The sequence below is a fragment of the Lithobates pipiens genome, unplaced genomic scaffold (genome assembly GCF_037356315.1).
Source record: "Lithobates pipiens isolate NorthernLeopardFrog02 unplaced genomic scaffold, aLitPip1_a1.2 Scaffold_22, whole genome shotgun sequence".
Lineage (NCBI taxonomy): Eukaryota > Metazoa > Chordata > Amphibia > Anura > Ranidae > Lithobates > Lithobates pipiens.
In genome coordinates this window covers 279,444,589-279,465,917 of record NW_027507784.1, presented here as the reverse complement: position 1 = coordinate 279,465,917, position 21,329 = coordinate 279,444,589, and the positions used below count along the sequence as shown (strand labels likewise).

At 44.6% G+C, this 21,329-nt stretch overlaps 1 long non-coding RNA gene across 1 annotated transcript in view; it reads right to left on the bottom strand.

Annotated features, from left to right (window-relative positions):
* Positions 1 to 21,329, bottom strand: part of LOC143925510 (uncharacterized) — a 56,343-nt gene that overhangs the window by 16,025 nt on the left and 18,989 nt on the right. The gene's annotated exons all lie outside the window — the stretch shown is intronic.

Genomic DNA, 21,329 nt, shown 5'->3' with positions numbered 1-21,329 from the left:
CAAAGCTCTTTTCTCTGAGCCCGATGGCAGAACACCAGGGCCCGGTCCCAAGTGGATGGCTGCATATAAAAGGAACCGATTTCTCCATTTCTCCCCGCTTCTCCTCCTCTCCTACCCACAGGCATTCAGCGGCTGCAGTAGGAAAATGGAGAGATTGTTTCCTCTATGTCGGTGTTTCACAATCTTTTTCCAGTCAGGGCACCCTTGAAGTATACCTCTAGGTGAATGGGGCTGCACTCCAACCCCCCTGCAACTGTGTGCATTGTATGCAGTTGCAGCATAGTGATGATGCATTTAAAGGGTTAAAACAGGTGGTCAGTTAGCAACATATTGCCTCTCTACCAGCTGCCAAATGCCTCTGAAAAGTGATCTGAGCATGGATTGCTTTTTGGAGGAACAGCATTTTACATAAAATGTGCATACATACATGTAAACACACACACATACATAAACACACACACATAATACGCACACATATACTATAATATATATATATATATATATACACACACACTATATTATATATATATATATATAAATAAATAAATGCACATATGCACGCACAAATAATCCAGTGGCAGCTGGTGCTAAAAAAATTTAGGGGGGCGCAAGCAAACTGAAAAAAGCATCAATTACAGCCACTGTGCCCATCAATTGCAGCCACTGTACCATCAAACACCACCACTGTGCCATCAAATGTCACCACTGTGCCCATCAAATGCTGCCACTGTGCCCAAACTCTGCCGATGTGCCCATCAAATGCCGCCAGTGTGCCCAAACGTTGCCAGTGAACCCATCAAATGCTGCCAGTGTACCAAATGCTGCCACTGTACTCATCAAGCTCTACCCCTGTGCCATCAAATGCCGCCACTGTATCATCAAATGCCACCACTGTGCCATCAAATGCCGCCACTGTGCCCATCAAATGCTGCCACTGTGCACATCAAATGCTGCCACTGTGCACATCAAATGCTGCCAGTGGGCCATCAAATGCTGCCACTGTGAATCCCCACCGTGGCGCCCGCTCACCATCTGCCCGGCACTTACCCTGTCTTGGTGGGGCAGCGGGTGACGGCCACTAGCAGTGTCCTCCATGTGTCTCCTGCCATCCTCATCTCCCGTTCTCTCCTCCTGATAGGCACCCAATAGCTGCGCCTATCGTTTCAGCCAATCAGGTGACAGGTAATAGACCCGCACACCTGATTGGTGGAGAGACGGTTCAGTGTTAGGAAAGTGAATATTAATTCACTTTTCTAACACACCTGGGTGGACTGTGAGCATCAAGCATGGCGCTCGCAGTTCACCTATTTTGAAGCATATTAGAGCCTATGGCTCTAATCAGGTGCTTCAAAAACACCGCCCCACCGCTGTAATTCAGGAGCCTGGTGCCCAAAAAGGGACCAGACACCTAAATATGGGGGTGGCAGCGGTGGCCATGGATTGATTCATGCTATGCTATGCATGAATCTACCCATTGGTCATAGAGGGGGTGGCTGGAGAGAGAGGGCACACCCGTGTGCCCTTTTGGATGCACCGCCATTGATAAACACATGCACATTCACATACATACATATGCATACATGCACACTCACATACATGCACACACACATGCATACATACACATACATATATGAACACACACACACACATACATGCACACACACACACACATACACACACACACACACACACACACACACACACACACACACACACACACATACATACATGCACACCCACACACACATACATGCACACCCACACACACATACATGCACACCCACACACACATATGCATGCACACACACATGCCCACCCACATGCACACACACACACACACACACACATACATGCACACCCACACACATGCACACACACACACACACACATGCACACCCACACATATACACACCCACATGCATGCACACACACACACACACACACACACATATGCACACCCACATGCATCCACAACCACAACCACACATGCATGCACAAATACACCCACATGCATGCACACGTACACACATACATGCATGCAAACACACACACACACACACATGCACACCCACATGCATCCACAACCACACATGCATGCACACACACACACATACATGCATACCCACACACACACACACATACATGCACACACATATCAACACAAATACAGGAACAGATAAAAAAAATGGCAGTGCTTTACCTTGGCTCTTCTTGCCGGGTACTGCACTGTAGGGGGAGACAAAGAGCACAGCACCGTGCTTTCACTTTAGCCTAATGTGAGGAGCACAGTGCCGATTTCAGTTTGACTGATGATCGGGGAGCTCCTCTCAGCCTTCCCCCCTATCGAAGAGTACAGGGGGCCCTCAAAGGGACCCCTGCAGCAAGGGGCCCGGTCGCCATGGTCTCGGCGACCCCTATAATTCCGCCACTGCCTTTGACAACTATCGCAGTTTAGTCACTGATTCTCGCATACCAGTACCCCTGCTGCCAAACAACCTACACAATTCATCACACAATTCCATGCCAAATGCAAAAAAATTTAAAAAATCTTAGCTGCACATTACTTGAAGATCCCCACATGAAGGCTACATTGGTCACCAAACCTAAAATAACATACAGGAAAGTTAGGAACATCAAAAGCAAAATTGCTCCAAGCAAGATGAAGCCCACCCCATCTGCCTCCACACCGCTGGTCCTCATACCACTAGTGGGGATGTACCAATGCAAGAAACCCCTTTGCTTGACATGTCCATTTATTCACCATGGCCAAAAGACCTTTTCCATCAAAGGGAAAAGCTATGCCCTAAAAGAATTGTTGTACTGAGTTTGTCATATTTTGCCTCACTTGTCCGTGAGGATTGTTCTATGTTGGAAGAACTATTAGGGCCCTTAGAGCGCATTTTGGTGAACATAGAAAGTTCATTGAAATGGGCCGTGACCATCATAGTGTTCCAAAACACTTTTTAGCATACCACAATAAACCCACAGTTGTTCTTAGGGTGTGGGTCAATGAGTCAATCCCAGGGTGGTTTCCTGCAGCAAAACGTTAAAAACATCTGTGCCAGCAGGAGACGTTCTGGATCTATTCCTTGGGTACCTTGGCACTGGGGGGGGGGGGGGGTTAAATGAGGACATATCGTGAGCCTCTTCTGCCTCAAGGAACCTAGTCTGTTAGGTATAAGGTTTCAAACCACCATGTGAGCATCTGAATAAAATCTTTATGCTTTCATTTTTAGTGGACCCTTATGGTCCCACTCTCCACTCCTGATCTATGATCCCCAACCATAGTAAGTATAGTACTTCCCAGGCCCATAAGGCTTCCACCAAATGTATCATTTCATTGTTTATCAAAAAAATATTTTAGTCGATTTTTGAGTCATTTTTATCTCTACCGGGTTGTAAGTCTTAGGCCGCGTACACACGAGAGGATTGTCCGTCCAACTAAGTCCGTCAGACAATCCGACAGACAGTCCGTCCTACTTTTGAATGAACGGACTTGACCACACACGATGAACAGACAGTCCGTTGAAAGCTTGCGCGATGACGTGTACAGCACGTACGACGGGACTAGAAATACGACGTCCAATACACTGCAATGCAACCTTCGGCCGTGTAAATCATTTCTGAGCATGCGCCATACTTAGTCCGTCCAACTAGCCTACTCACGAGCGGACTGTCCGCTGAAACCAAAGTTGGACGGACTGTATTACGGAAATTCCGAAAGACTTAGTCCGCCAGACTGTCCGCTGAAAAAGTCCGCTGAAGCCCACACACGAGCGGACTGTCCGCTGAAACACGTTTCAGCGGACTAAGTTGGACGGACAATCCTCTCGTGTGTACGCGGCCTTACCCATCATGTGCTCATATTTATCGCCAACCTGCACAACTGCATTTATCACTCTGAACATGCAGATATGATTCATTGGGTGTACACACCACTAGTACATCCATGGGCCTGTACAAGTACATACATTTTTCTAGAATCATGTATACAGACACTAGTGTTGTCCTCACAAATGCATGTGCCTGTCTACTAATTATTAACATCCTGATAGCCTAACTCACATACAGTATCTCAGGGGTCAAAATTTCACGTCCTGAACTACTAGCCAGGCCTGAAGGGTTTTGCCACATACACACGATCTGACTTTCCGGCAGACTTGGTCCGGCGGACAATCCACTGGACTTTGCAGCGGAGATCTGCTGGACTTTCCGAACGAGCAGACTTGCGCACACACGATCGGACTTCCCGTCAGACTTTTGGCGGAGGTCCGACAGACTTTCAAAATGAATGGACTTGCCCACACATGGACTAAAGTCCATTCATTTTGAACGTGACTCCAGGTATGACGGGACTAGAGAAGGAAATCTCTTCATCGGCGAGATTGACACCTTGCGAGCCCCGTTTGCCTGGTATGGATCTTACGATCCATACCAGACCTAAGGGTCTGGTGTACAGTACCCTGTAGCCGAGAACCAGCGCTGGAAACATTCTCACGAGCAGGTGCTGTACTTGCCGTTGCGTTGTAGTTGGTCCGTCGGACCAGCATACAGACGAGCGGACTTCCCCACAGTAGCTGAGTCCGGCAAGCTTTCGGCGGAAAGATTTAAAACATGTTTTAAATCTAGGTCCGCCGGACTTTGGGTAAGGAAAAATCCGCTGGAGCCCACACACCAAGTCCACCGGAAAAGTCAGATCGTGTGTACAGGGCATTACTCACCACCAGTTGCCCCACCCAACCCCTACTTTGCCCCACCCCTAATTCTGCCCCTAATCACGCCCGCATAAATTATCTCATGAAAGGACATGTAAATGTTTTATGCAGAATTAAGTTACAAAAATAAATATTAACAACAACTTTATCAGTTCCCCTCAGCACAGCCTCACCAGTGCCCATCAATGCAGGCTCACCTGTGCCCATCAATGCAGGCTCACCTGTGCCCATCAATGTTGTGTGACCTGTGGCCATCATTGAAGCGTGACCTGTGCCCACCATTGCAGCCTAACTATGCCCATCATTGCAGCCTCACCGTGCCCATCATTGCAGTCTCACCGTTCCCACCATTGCAGCATTGTAGCCTTACTGTGCCCCCATTGCAGCCTCGCCATGCCCAACATTGCAGCCTCACCATGCCCAACATTGCAGCCTCACCGTGCCCAACATTGCAGCTTAACTGTGCCCCCATTGTAGCCTCACTGTGCCAACATTGTAGCCTCATTGTGCCAACATTGCAGCCTCACTGTGCCCAAAATTGCAGCCTCACTGTGCCAACATTGTAGCCTCATTGTGCCAACATTGCAGCCTCACTGTGCCCGAAATTGCAAACTCACTGTGCCCCCATTGCAGCCTCACTGTGCCCAACATTGCAGCCTCACCATGTCCAACATTGCAGCCTCACCGTGTCTAACATTGCAGCCTCACTGTGCCCCCATTGCAGCCTCACTGTGCCCCCATTAGAGCGTTACTGTGCCAACATTTCAGCCTCACTGTGCCAATATTGCAACCTCCCCGTGCCCAACATTGCTGCCTCACTGTGCCCCCATTGCAGCCTCACTGTGCCAACATTGCAGCCTCACTGTGCCAACAGTGTGGCATCACTGTGCCCAACATTGCAGCCTCACTGTGCCCCATTGCAGACTCACTGTGCCCAACATTGCAGCCTCACCAGGGCAGAGGAAGAGAGAGGGTTGCTGGATCATGACTGGAGGAAGATTAGAGCTATGGGATCGCAGAGCACGAATAGCACTCTGTTACAGCTTACATGAAATTTCTTCCGCTCTGCTCGCTGTCACACACAGCCCCGCCTCCTCCTGACCTGCACCTGTGATATGCAGAACACATCCCAGCACTGGACCTGCATTCTCTCTATCACAGGCACGGAGGTTAGGAGGAGGTGGGGCTATATGTGACGGTGAGCGGAGGCAATTTTAATGTAAGCTGTAACAGCGTGCTATACCGCTCGGTGACCCTGTGGCTCGCCTCTTCCTCCATGCTCTTTTCCACCGGGGCGATCACTGGAAGAACGGTTCCCAATCAACTCCACCCGCCGGCCGGGCTCACCCCCACTCCCAGGCAGCCCAGCTCATTGCCAGCCCTCATTATACACTCATAAAATGCGAGTATGCGAGTGGAAAATTCGAGGGCTGCAGTATCTCACTTTTGTGGTCAGCGGTTTACACATTAACGGCTGTGTGTTGAGTAATTTTGAGGAGACTCACTACTTTACACTGTAGGAAAGTGTAATTTCTTCAATGTTGTCACATGAAAAGATATAATAAAATATTTACAAAAATGTGAAGGGAGTACTCACTTTTGTGAGATACTGTAGGTATAAATAATTTCTTGCTGAGACCAATATTAGTGCTTATACTGAAAATAAGGCCAGTTCAGGTATACACACCCCTAGTTTCATGTCGTTTAGTTCTTAAGCTTTTGAATAAGGTCTTTAAATAATTTGATTTCTCATACATACTGGATTAATAATTTTTGTATTTTTTATATGCATCTAGTTACTAAGATTTTTTTAATAATTTTTAATTTTTAATCTTTATTATCATTTTTAGAATTGATTTTATATTTTTGTATGTATATATGTGGGTGTAATTTCTTTATCTCACACGCTGATATCTGTTGTCCCATCCCACAGCAGAGAGACTGTTCATATAAATAATACCCTTGTGACACTGCCACTCCAGGCCTGTAGAAGGAGCCGATGCTCCGAACGCGTAGCCTGTCTATCCACCTCCTTTCATTACACTGTTCCTCCGGATGTATCTCCTCTGTACGTGATGTCATTTCCTTGCAGTCCACGCTGGTTTCAGGTGCTTTCTTGGTGACCATAGGCTGAGCTGAGGATTCTAGACACACACAGCCATGCATTGAGCCAATTCCAGACACTGGGGCCCCCTGGGCTACTGGGAAAAGATGAGCTTGTTTTTTACTTCTCTCTTGTGAGTGAGTTTAAGTACCTTGCCATTAAATAATGATCTTAATACTGCACTTAGGTGGCGCTTCCTATTTTCTCTCCTCTCCTAGTCTCTAACAGGAAACACTATTTAACACTGTCAGGGCTGGACTGGGACAAAAATTTGTCCCTGGACTTCATCATGAACGGCCCACTTTAATTTTGAGTGTCTCCATCAGCACTTCCCCTTACATCAGAGTGTCCTCCCTTTCCTCCCCCTCCCATGTGTACTCACAGTTTTGAAGGCAGCTTCTCGTTCCTCTCTCCAGCCATGTGATAAGTGACAAGTGATAAGGGGAGAGAGGATGGAACGTCTGCCAGCTGTCTATCTCCCCCTGCAGGCTGGAGGGAGCAGAAAGCCTAATGCTTTCTCCAGCAAGTGATGGCAGCTGCTTCGCCTAGCAGGAGTGAAATCGTGATCACTCACTGTCAGAGAGGAGCGGCTCCAGGACTGCACCTGACCGGCCCACTGAGCCATCGGCCCACCGGGAAACTCCCTGTTGTCCCGATGGCCAGTACGTGCCTGAACACTGTGCACTCCAAGACTGCCTTGCCCTAGCCATAGTGAGTTTAGGCTCCCCTGTGTGTTTCTTGCCATGTGCTTTACGTTTGTTTCCGAGTACCAACTTTGGCTTGTTTCTTGACTATCCCTGTCTGCTTGTAGCCCTGACTTTTGGTGTGTTCTCCTGTCCATCCCTGTCTGCTTGTTACCCCAACCCCTAGCTTATCCTTCTGACTATTCCTTGTTGCCCTGCATTGCTGCTTCCTCTCCATCGATAAGAGCATGCCGTTAGCGTGAGCTGGGAGACCCTGGGGCTGTGACCTGGAGTCAGCTGCAGGGAAGGCCATCCTCACCTTCAGTGGCCCTGGTGCAAACCTGCTGGCTCTTAGACTCCGCACCCTGGGGAATCTTATGCTCTAGCTCCCTGTTCGATCCATGTCACTGCTCAAGTGGAGCTGCTTTCCTGAACCTACCAGAGCTCCATCTGCAACACTCACCCGAAGGGTCCACAAGATTAGCCGGTCACTTCTGACCCCAGTGGTGTGCATTTGTCACCTGGACTTAGGTGACTTGACAGTTTACTCAGGCCATGGACCCGGATGATGTGCTGCTACCTGCTGATGATCAGCTGCAGGGCATAGTCCACATACTCAAGACCCAGGACTCTAATCAGACCCAGGTGATGCGATTCCTTCAGGATTCAGCTTCCCACTTTAAACAGCTTCAGGCCTCCTTAGGACCCCCAGTTCGACAACCTCAACTGCAATATGTTGCCGTATCTTTTCTGGTCACAGCCACTAACCCTTTGCAATTACGAGCTCCATCATATTACTTTGGGGACTTTGAGGCCTGCAAGGGGTTCCTTAGCCAGTGTACCATTTATTTCAAACTCCAGCCCCAAAACTTCCCATCTGATCAGGCAAAGGTAGCTTATATAATTTCCCTCCTGTCCAGCGAGGCATTAGCCTGAGCTGTTTCCCAGTGGGAGAAGAATGATCCAGTGGTTTCCAGCCTGTCCAATTTCTTGAAACTTTTTTGGAATACCTTCGAGGAACCAGGTTGTGTCTCTTCAGCAGCCAGAGCCCCCTTTTATGTCTCTGCCAAAAGTCTGCTTCTGTGGGACAGTATACTCTTCATTTCTGTATACTAACTGCTGAGCTGAGCTGGAACAATGAGGCCTTAGTCACAACCTTTTTATGTGGCCTCTCTAACAGAGTGAAGGTGAATTAGTGGGAAGAACCATCCCTGATCTGGATGATGTCATCTCATTGGGTAACCAGATTGATAATCGTTTTCAGGAAAGGACCTACAAAAGAGACGCCAGCACTCCTTAGTCCTTAGTCAGCCTGAGCTCCCCTCTCTTCAACCCATGGAGCATTCCCTGCCAGCTGAGGAACCTATGCAGCTGGGCTGGACCAGGCTATCCCCTGAGGAACATGCTAGGCACAGAACTCATGGCCTGTGTCTCTATTGTGGGGAAAAGGTCATTTTGTGAGACACATGCTTACTTAGGGTTGCCACATCATCCCTTTAATCCAGGACACATATTAATTACACAGGTTCTGAGACTGATTTAATGCAGATAAGGCACCAAGTGAGTTTAATTTCCACCTTAATCAGCCACAGAACCCATGTAATTAATGTGTGTCCTGGATTAAAGGGATGAAGTGGCAACCCTATGCTCACTTTGTCCGGGAAAGGCTTGGGTCTAATACATCTGGAAGGTGTAGTATTGGACCCATAAAAATCACCTTTTCATCTCCTTCTTTTGGTGTTCCCTCATGTTGGCACTTTCGCCTGCTCGGCTTATCTGGATTCCTGAGCCACTGCCAATTTTGTGGACTGGGGAACTGCATATTCCAAGAACCTCACCCTTTTGCCCCTCACCACTCCATTGGTGGTCTTGGAGATTGATGGCACTGTTCTTCCAGGGGTCCTTATCCGCTTCCAGACCCTCCCTGTTAACATGTGGGTTGGGATACTCCGCCAGGAGTGGATATTCTTCCTTATCCTACCTAAGGCCTCAACCCCTATTGTATAGGGCCTTCCTTGGTTGCAACTCCACTCTCCACATGTTGACTGGAGTTCTGGGCAGATCCTGGCTAGGGGTTCCTCCTGTTTGTCATCTTGCCTACTTAAAGTTGCCCCTAAGGAGATACTTCCTGTTGCCACCACCTCAGTGTCCTCTGCTCTTCCCGCTGCATATAGCGATTTCCGGGATGTGTTCTTTAACAAATCAGCTGAGGTGCTTCCTCTTCACAGATCCTTTAACTGTGCCATTGACCTTTTTCCCAGAGCAACTCTGCCCAGGGGTTAAAAAAAATGTGTAGAGTAGGTACTCCTGCGCTAAACGGAATAGGTGACAATATACTGAAAGGAAATAGAAGAAAGGTGCTGCGTACACCGTAAGGACCAAACTCGTGTCCAAATGTGTGAGTGAAAAAAATGAGGGGTGGTGTTGCGCTCCTTATATAAAATTATATATTATCCTATATGTGGAATTATCAGCTAGTGATAATAGCTAGAAAAAAACATTCATTACAAAAATAAAGTGCAAATGTGTGGATATCATATGCCAAAGAAAATTACATATATAAGTAGATACGTTAAAAAAGGACATAAGTATTCATCTTAAGATACTTAAAGTGAAAGAAAAATCTTTAAAGATTATATATAGAATATATATCCGACATGTGCAAAATTGCATAAAAATAAATTGGTGAGTAAGTGATATGTGATTCAACAATGTGTAAAATATATAAATAATTAATACAGTACTTATTTCATCAAGAGAAGATCGGTAAAAAATTGAATATATATATAAATATGAAAACACAGAAAAAATATAAAAAATATATATAAAAAAATATAAAAAATATAAAAAATCTTAAAGTAAAATAAGTGTATCAAGTCTCTTAGTGCAAATTTTGGACTTATATTTCTTGGTCCAGTGTGCAACAATAGTGAAGGTGTGGAAGTGTTTCACAAGAACACTTTGTGCTGCTATCTTAATATTCAGTGGTACTGTGCCTTTAAGTGATAAGCTATGGGTCTTCAGTGTCACTGACACCTGTGGCTAAAATGAATGGTTACCTTACTGCTGTAAGGTACACAGCATGTAGTAAAATTTAAAGGAATGGGTCCCTCCGGATAGGTCTTTTCCTAGGCGTTCCTATGGGGTAAAGCCAGGAGGACGGGGGGGGGGGTCCTTTCTTTGCCTTTCCGCTGGGCGTCAGTAACTTGAATCACTCAGGCAGGTACTCAATGTATTAGAGAGAAGATAAAGAGGCCTACCATGGTGCAGTATGTTGCGAAAAATATTGACGTTTATTCAAATAAAACAGATAAAAAAACTCACATTTTCTTAAAGTCAGTGATACACTGTAAAAACGAGCACCGAGCTCGTACCTATGCGTCTGTTCCGGTGTCTCGATTGCCTCTGGTATCCTACGCGTTACGTCACGCCACGTGACTTCGACTGGGATCCATCCCAGAGACCCAGGCCATGTCAAAGTATCAACTGTACACGAAAGGCCGCGCTTAAGGAACAGGTCACAGTCTCACAGGGGTATATGTGAGTACCTATATCACCCCCTGCCTCTATTGATAATATGTTACTGGTTGCAATTTTTATGGGGTATGGCAGTGTAGACAATACATATATAAAAGTTAAACCTATTTGTATTAGTCACTATGAGGTTGCTGCCTCCCTACGAACACAATCTGAAACCCAGGTTATGTTTAAAGGTTAGATGATAATAATGGGCTGATGGCGCTACCTCAGACCTATTGTTATATATTTATATCCAACTAATTCTTTCTATTGTTACCAAATTTAACCAAGTGCCACTGCAAATCTGTTATATTCCTTACCCTAAAAAGGGTAAGTGCACACAGATCCTTACTAACGTGAACGAACACTCAATCAAAATCCCAAAGGGATAAAGAAAAAATGTGTTAAACCCTAAAAGGCCCCCACAACCACATATAAAATCCAAAGATCCCAAACAATATTCAAACTATATTTTTTGTGATGGTAATTCTTGTGATCTCAAAAAATATATATTACTATACTACATAGCCGACTACCACACCCAATATGCAAAACCCCTATTCGGGGGAAAAAGTTACACTTATAATCGCACTGCGTTTGTGCAATTCCTGTGCAATTCCTATACCTATGCACAATTTATGTTACCACTATACTCCCCGTGGGTGAAAAAATATATTGCAATGAAGAAATAAAACCCACCAAAACCATGAAAAATACAAACAATAAAGAAAAAAGTCAAAAAGCTAGAAAAAAATAATAATAATAAAAAAATAATAATGAATGTGCGGGGTAATTCCTAACCCCCTTGCGAGTGTGCAAAAACCTGAAAAAAAGTGTAAATAGAATCCAAAACGTATCAATAGGTTTATATATCTATTCATATAAGGTCCACAAAAAGTCTCATAAATGTGCTTTCAACCATGCGATTATTCCTTTTCAAATAACAGGAAGGTGACTTTTGTGATTAAGCCTGCTTATTGGTGACTTCCGTGCTCGTTCCCCCTCAAGGGTCCCCACTCACCGAATCCACGCACCCCCTAGGGGGTATATTGCCTGTAATCTGTGCTCCACTAGGTTGAGGATTCTTCTAATTAGCTCTGTCTTCAGCTGGTCTTCCCCAAGGTTGGTTGGAAATGATGAACGAAGGAGGCTTTGTTATCCGCCAATAGGTCCTCAAAAAAGAAAAGAAAGAAAGAAAGAAAGAAAGAAGAAAGAAAGAAAGAAAAAAGAAAAAGTCTACTCATGGTGTAGTATTCTCAATAACTGACCACTTGAGAGAAAGGGAAACGGGCTACAAAAAAGGTTCTTCAAAAATAGGCTTTCACAGTGTATTTTTTGTATTTTTTGTAATAAAGCATTTTAAGTGATCATTAGTCCTCTGCTATATACACACTAATAAGGTATAAATTATTGCAGAAGCTATTTTTCCTGTGAAAGCCTATTTTTGAAGAACCTTTTTTGTAGCCCGTTTCCCTTTCTCTCAAGTGGTCAGTTATTGAGAATACTACACCATGAGTAGACTTTTTCTTTTTTGAGGACCTATTGGCGGATAACAAAGCCTCCTTCGTTCATCATTTCCAACCAACCTTGGGGAAGACCAGCTGAAGACAGAGCTAATTAGAAGAATCCTCAACCTAGTGGAGCACAGATTACAGGCAATATACCCCCTAGGGGGTGCGTGGATTCGGTGAGTGGGGACCCTTGAGGGGGAACGAGCACGGAAGTCACCAATAAGCAGGCTTAATCACAAAAGTCACCTTCCTGTTATTTGAAAAGGAATAATCGCATGGTTGAAAGCACATTTATGAGACTTTTTGTGGACCTTATATGAATAGATATATAAACCTATTGATACGTTTTGGATTCTATTTACACTTTTTTTCAGGTTTTTGCACACTCGCAAGGGGGTTAGGAATTACCCCGCACATTCATTATTATTTTTTTATTATTATTATTTTTTTCTAGCTTTTTGACTTTTTTCTTTATTGTTTGTATTTTTCATGGTTTTGGTGGGTTTTATTTCTTCATTGCAATATATTTTTTCACCCACGGGGAGTATAGTGGTAACATAAATTGTGCATAGGTATAGGAATTGCACAGGAATTGCACAAACGCAGTGCGATTATAAGTGTAACTTTTTCCCCCGAATAGGGGTTTTGCATATTGGGTGTGGTAGTCGGCTATGTAGTATAGTAATATATATTTTTTGAGATCACAAGAATTACCATCACAAAAAATATAGTTTGAATATTGTTTGGGATCTTTGGATTTTATATGTGGTTGTGGGGGCCTTTTAGGGTTTAACACATTTTTTTCTTTATCCCTTTGGGATTTTGATTGAGTGTTCGTTCACGTTAGTAAGGATCTGTGTGCACTTACCCTTTTTAGGGTAAGGAATATAACAGATTTGCAGTGGCACTTGGTTAAATTTGGTAACAATAGAAAGAATTAGTTGGATATAAATATATAACAATAGGTCTGAGGTAGCGCCATCAGCCCATGTCAAAGTATGTTGTGGAAAATCTAGAGAAAGGATTCATCTGGAAATCCACATCGCCTGCGGGAGCGGGGTTCTTTTTTTTTTTTGCTAAATAGGATGATACTTTAAGACTCTGCATTGACTATCGAGGCTTAAACGCAGTGACAATCAAAAATAAATACCCCTTCCCCTAATATTGGAACTATTCAAGAGATTGAAAGGTGCCTCCATTTTTACTTAGTTGGATCTTAGGGATGCATACAATCTGATCCGAATACGGGAGGGTGATGAATGGAAAACTGCGTTTAACACTAGAGCTGGGCATTAGGAATACTTAACGAAATCTTAAGTGATCTGCTTTATCAATTTGTTGTCATCTATCTGGATGACATTCTTATCTTTTCTTTGAAAAATCTGTTTGTTCACAGAAAACATGCCCGGATTGTACTTCAATGCCTTTGAGAAAATAATCTGTACGCCAAGCTGGAGAAATGTCCTGATGTCCTGTTTCGGGAATGCGTTTTCTCTAGCTCTGGTCTTCGTATGGATCCTTCGTCTCGGCCATTACCAACTGGCCTCTTCCCATCGGCCTCAAGACCATACAGTGCTTTCTTGGGTTCACTAATTATTACAGGCAGTTCATTAGAAATTACTCTTCCATTGACCAAGAAGGGTGCTAATGCCAAGGAGTGGCCCCCTGAAGCTGTCTCTGAATTTCATGATTTGAAACAGGCCTTTATGTCTGGACCCTTGTTGAGGCAACCTAACCCTGAGGATCCATTTTTTATTAAAGTAGACGCTTTCTCGACTGGGGTGGAAGCTGTGCTTCTTCAATCCTTTGCATAAAACCGTCAACCATGTGGGTTTTTCTCCCCAAAAAAATCTCAAACAGAGAAGAATTACGCTATTAGTGATCGGGAACTTCTTGCAATTAAATTGGCGTTGGAGGAGTGGCATGATCTCTTGGAGCATTCCCCACATTACATAACAATTTTCACTGACCATAAACATCTGCAGTACTTACAGAATGCCAAATGATTGAATCCCAAACAGACCAGGTGGAGTCTTTTCTTTTCCCGTTTTAATTTCACCATTACATACAAACCTGGTGCCTGCAACCGTTGGGCTGATCCAATCTCTATGTCTTTTGACATTCAGGATGAGGAGCCTACCCCTGAACTGGAGGCGACCATCCCTACCTCATGCATCCTTGCCAATTCTACCACCTTGGAGTCAAAAATTCTTCCTGGCAAGACCTCTGTTCCCAATGTGCTAAGAGCTAAGATCATTCATTGGGGACATGATTCCAAGGTGGCAGGTCATGCTGAGTCCTTCCTCCTCATCAGTCGCCACTACTGGTGGCCTACTACTTCGTTTGGATGTCAAAGACTACGTTGAGGTTTGTCATGTCTGTGCCAAGTCTAAATCCACAATGCAAGCTCCTGCTGGTCTGCTCATGCCCTTGCCCAATCCTGAAGAGCCCTGGTCTCACATAGCCATGGACTTTATCACCGATCTTCCACCAACTGAGAATAATATGGTCATTTAGGTGGTAACTGATCAGTTCTCCAAGATGGGTGATTTTGTTACTCTTGCTGGTCTCCCTTCTACTCCTGCTTTGATTCCCATTTTTGTTCAAGAGATCTTCCGCTTCCATGGGGTTCCTTCTCATATTGTTTTTGACATGGGTGTTCTGTTCACATCTCGTTTTTGGAGAGCCTATTGTAAATCCCTCAATATCGTCTTGGATTTTTCCTCTTCGTACCATCCTCAATCCAATAGACAGACTGAGAGGGTTAATCAGGAGTTAGAGATCTTTCTCTGCTCTTTAGTCTCTCCAAAAAGTTTAAGTTTGGTCTCATCTGACCAGAGCACCTTCTTCCAAATGTTTGCTGTGTCCCCCACATTCTTGTCACAAACTGCAAATGGCTTTCTTTCAACAATGGCTTTCTTCTTGCCACTCTTCCATAAAGGCCGGATTTGTGCAGTGCACGACTAATAGTTGTCCTGTGGACAGATTCTCCCACCTGAGCTGTGGATCTCCGCAGCTCCTCCAGAGTTACCATGGGCCTTTTGGCTGCTTCTCTGGTTAATGCTCTCCTTGCTCAGCCTGTCAGTTTAGGTGGACAGCCATGTCTTGGTAGGTTTGCAGTTGTGCCATACTCTTTCTATTTTCAGATGATGGATTGAACAGTGCTCTGTGAGATGTTCAAAGCTTGGGATATTTTTTTTATAACCTAACCCTGCTTTAAACTTCTCCACAACTTTACCCCTGACCTGTCTGGTGTGTTCCTTGACCTTCATGATGCTGTTTGTTCACGAAGGTTCTCTAACAAACCTCTGAGGGCTTCACAGAACAACTGTATTTATACTTTATTTATACTTATACTTAACTGTATTTATACTTAGAGTCAATTAAACACAGGTGCACTCTATTTATTAATTAGGTGACTTCTGAAAGGCAATTGGTTCCACTAGATCAGGTGTCAGCAAGCTTTTTCCATTTGAGGGCCGGATTCAATGTATGTGTATGCATGGAGGGCCTCATTCACCTGCTAATAAATTAAGATAATAAAAATCCTAACATAGTAATAATAACAGTACAGGTTTACCTCACTTTAAGGTGCTTCACTATTACAAAGCCAGTTAACCCTGAGGGAGTATGTAGCTGAAGATTCAGATTTTACTGCCCCCCTCCCCCATCCTGGCACCCAAGGGTGGCTGGCGCCAGCCCTGCCAGCTAGCATGGTTTGGAGATGGGGTTCCTGCCCCTAGGGAAAGTGGGATTCCTGCCCTTAGGGGAGATGGGGGCCCTGTCCCCAGGGTTGTTAGGGTTCCTGTCCCCAGGGGAGAAGGGGTCCCTGGCCCCAGGAAAGAAGGGGTCCCTGTCCCCAAGGGTGATGGGGACCCTGTCCCTAGGGGTGATGGGGGCCCTGTCCCCAGGGGTGATGGTGTCCTTGTCCCCAAGCAAGAAGGGGTCCCTGAACCCAAGCGAGAAGGGGTCCCTGTCCCCAGGAGTGATGGGGTCCCCCCTATTGCAGTGTCCTCTGCACCCTTATAGCAGTGTCCTCTGCCCCCTGCACCCCCTCCCCACTGCAGGGTCCTCTGTCCCCTGTACCCCCCACTGTAGCGTCCTCTGTCCCCTGCACCCCCCACTGTAGCATCCTCTGTCCCCTGCACCCCCCATTGTAGCATCCTCTCTCTCCTGCACCCCCCCCCCCCACTGTAGTGTCACCTGTGTTCTGCACCGGCCACTTTAATGTCCTCTGTCCCTTGCACCTCCCCCCCTGTAGTGTCCTCTGTCCCCTGCCCCCCCCCCACTGTAGTGTCCTCTGTCCCCTGCACCCCCCCACTGTAGTGTTCACTGTCCCCTGCACCCCCCCATCCCCACTGTAGTGTCCTCTGTCCCCTGCATGCCACCCCACAAACACACACTGTGTAAGTAGAACTCTCCTACCTTACACAGGTGTACAGCAAGCAGAGCAGAAGAGATCGGCATCACAGGGCTGGATGCGGGCAGGAACTGCTGAAGTTAACTTTTCACATTAACAGGCTGGTGATTGGTTGCTAGGATTGCCTGGCAACCAATCAGCTTCTGTTTAATGAAAAATTTAACTCCAGCAGTTCCCGCCTCCATCCAGCCCTGTGATAACGGCCGCTCCCCGCTGTCCAATGAAGAGAACAGCAGCGAAATTGTCAGTGGGGATCGTGCCCCATGAATATTTGCTTTGCTAACACAGAACGGCCTCTTAGCCAATCAGGAGGCTCGGATGGAATACCGGGCACCTAATTGGCTGAAGGTAGAGACGATCTCATTGGCTGCTGTGCAGAACAGGAAGAAGACATGCACGGAGGAGTCCAGCATCCATCGCTGCGCTACACATCCCACAGCTCGCTGCCTGACCTGCTGCCTGACCCTCCACCACAATGGGGTAAGTGACGGGCAGACAGCGGGCAGGCGGGAGGGCCCAGTGGCTGCATATTATTGGAGCAAAGGCTGCAATTGATAGAGCACAGTTAGCTGCATTTGGGGGGCACAGTGGCTGCATATTATGGGCACAGAAGCCGCATCTGATGGGGCACAGTTGGCTGCATTTGATGAGCAAAAAGGCTGCATGTGATGGGCACAGAGGCTGCATATGATGGGCACAGTTGGCTGTATATTATGAGCACAGTTGGCTGCATATGATGGGCACAGTGGCTGCAATTGATGTTTTTGTTTCAGTATTTTTCAGTTCGTTTGCGCCCCCCAAAAATTTTGAGTACCTGCCGCCACTGGTCCAGATATATTAACCACTTCAGCCCCAGAAGGATTTACCCCCTTACTGACCAAGCCTTTTTTTGCGATATGGCACTGTGTCGATTTAACTGACAATTGTGTAGTTGTGCGACTTTGTACCCAAACAAAATTGACGTCCTTTTTTTCTCACAAATAGAGCTTTCTTTTGATGGTATTTAATCACCTCTGCGGTTTTTATTTTTTGAGGTATAAACAAAAAAAGAGTGACAATTTTGAAAAAAGGCAGTATTTTTTTACTTTTTGCTATAATAAATATCCCCAAAAAATATATATATATTTATAAAAAAAAAAATTCTTCCACAGCTTAACAGCTTAGGCCAATATGTATTCTTCTAGATATTTTTGGTAAAAAAATATTGCAATAAGCATATATTGATTGATTTGTGCAAAAGTTATTGCGTCTACAAAATAGGGGATAGATTTATGGCATTTTTATTAATATATATTTTTTTTTATTAGTAATGGCCTCATCAGTGCAACCTATTAGTGCCCTTCAGTGCAGCCTCATGAGCACACATCAGTGAAGGAGAAAAAATACCTATTAGCAAAATTTTTATAACATACTATAAAAAATATATATTTTTTTCATTTTCAGTTTTTGTTTGGTTAGCAAAAAAAAAAAACAGTGGTAATTAAACCAAAAGAAAGCTCTATTTGTGTGAAAAAAAAATCATATGGCTACAGTGTTACAAGACCACACAATATTCATTCAAAGTGTGACAGCACTGAAAGCTGAAAATTGGCCTGGGCAGGAAGACGGTAGACGTGCCCAGTAGGGAAGTGTTTAACCATTTCATCCCCAGAAGGATTTACCCCCTTCCTGACCAGAGCACTTTTTGCGATACAGCACTGCGTTGCTTTAACTGACAATTGCGCGGTCATGCGAAGCTGCACCCAAACAAAATTGATGTCCTTTTTTTCCCCCAAATACAGCTTTCTTTTGGTGGTATTTGATCACCTCTGCAGTTTTTATTTTTTGCACTATAAACATTAAAATAGCGACAATTTTGAAAAAAAAAGCTATATTTTTTACTTTTTGCTATAATAAATATCCCCCAAAAAAATCTTTCACAGTTTAGGCCGATATGTATTCTTCTGCATATTTTTGGTAAAAAAAAAAATCGCAATAAGCATATATTGATTGGTTTACGCAAAGGTTATAGCATCTACAAAATAGGGGATAGATTTGTGACATTTTTATTATTCATTTTTTTATCAGCAATGGCGGTGATCTGCGATTTTTTTTATCATGACTGTGACATTGCGGCGAACAGATCGGACACTTTTGAAACTATTTTGGGACCATTGGCATTTATACAGCGATCAGTGCTATAAAAATGCACTGATTACTGTGTAAATATCACTGGCAGGGAAGGGGTTAAACACTAGGGGGCGCGCAAGGGGTTACCTCTGTTCCCTCACCATGTTCTATCTGTAGGGGGGATGGGCTCACTAGAACATGACAGAGATCACTGCTCCCGATCATTGGGAGCAGTAGATCCCTGTCATGTTGCCCTGTCCTTGTTTACATAGGCATCTCCCTGTTCTGCCTCTTTGTCCCACAATCGCGGGCCACCGGCAGACATGGCTAGCTGCAGATGATGCAGTGACGTACGGGTATGATTTTTTGTGCACCCGCGCCACTTTGCCGATGTATATCAGCGTGAGTCGGTCAGCAAGTGGTTAAACAGATGAGCATGCTCCGCAAAGTCCATACGCCTCTACTGCCACCATGTGCTCTCTCAGTGTCTGTGCATCTCTCCCCTTGCAAACTGAGACTCACCAGATGGTATGACCCAAATAAGTGTAATATCAGTGCCACTCCGAATCTCACCACTGCTCCTGGACTCTCAAATGTGTATGCTCATGGGATGGATAAAAACCACAAAGCAACATCATAGCACAACCCATTTATTTTAAAGTTCCCTAATGCACGTGCATGTATCACTGTGTTAGTCACACTCATGTGTATCAGTGCCTATAATTGGCACCCAGTATGATCCAACAATGCTGTACTGGCCAGCTGCCACGGATCCTGGAAGTCGCATGCATGTCCCTAGCAAGAAGTGACGTCTCCGATATTGATTTAGTTCTAAACTTACTGCATTTCCATAAAAATCAACTGATATGGGTACTCTTTGGGTAGTGGAACAACAGTAATAACTGAGACTAAATAATGGCACACTGAGACTAAGCATGAGTACCAGGTATAGAGGATGAAACCAGAGTCTGAATCAGGCACTCCAACTGAAAATAACCATCCTGCAGAGCTTTCACTGTTTAGGTTAAAAGAGGCAAGCAACTGGAAAAGAGTAACCAGTGGAGACGGAAATGATCCCTTGAGTCCAAGCATCTCTGGAAAGAGCGATATGTAGTATGAGGGACAGTATGTCATGAGTGCTGAGTAAACAAACAAGCAATCAACCAACCAAATCACATTTAGACTAATGCAGGCCATACACGGTCGAATTTCGAACAAATTTTCTTTTCAAAATCAGAAAATTTGTTTTTTTTGTGATCCGATGATGCCACCATTGATTTTCGAAATTCGGCCGACCAAGCCTTCAATTTCACCTCATGTTGCTACAGAAAAGAATTTTCTTAGCTGGGAATCTTCTTTTCTCTCCGTAAATTTTCTTTTATCTCCGTACATTTTCTTTTATCTCCGTACATTTTCTTTTCTTATTACGTTTCTCGCACGATTCTCCCATCATTGATTAGAAAATCGTTCGTTTTTCTAAAAATTTCCAACATGTCCGATTCCTCAAATTTTATTTCCGCACGAAAATCGGCTGTTGCTGCAGCCCACTAATGGTGCGAAATTCATACGAAAATTCTTAGATACGATTTTCGAAAGAAAATTCTTTCGAAATTCGAACCGTGTATGGCCGGCATAAAGCAGCCCATAGATGAGTCATCTTTTTTCATTGAACCAGAGGTCTGAATGGAAAAAAATTACCAATTCCCCCATCCACACAATTGATGTGAATGGGGGAATGCTCCCCACTGAGGTATTATATTCTGACAATGGGGAGACATCCCCAGAATACGTTGCAGGGCATAATATCATTAATTCATTTTGTGACATAATTTATCTGGAAGAACAAAACAGACAAAGCTTTAACCTTTAGTAAACAATAGTCCATAGCAAAAGATGGTTACCTGGATAACTCTTCTCATGCAGTCATATAACACAGTAGGCTGTGTTGATCACAGGGGGACATATATTACTTTACACTCTTTGACAAGTAGCATAGACCCTATATGCATTATAACGGAAGATGTCAGGGGAGAAACATGGGCACAGAAACTGCTATCTTGGGTTTGATGGTGTAAGTCACAAGGCTGTAATCTTCATCCTAGCTTTAATAATGGAATAATGACACAGAACTTACAAGGTGTGTCTAAAAAGTTTGGTGAATAGTCCGATATATCAACAGCAACATGGGCCAGATGGACTTTGAAAAGCACCACGTGGCGTAAAGTACACATGACCATCAGGGTAAACCTGCTGCAGGCAGTCGAACGT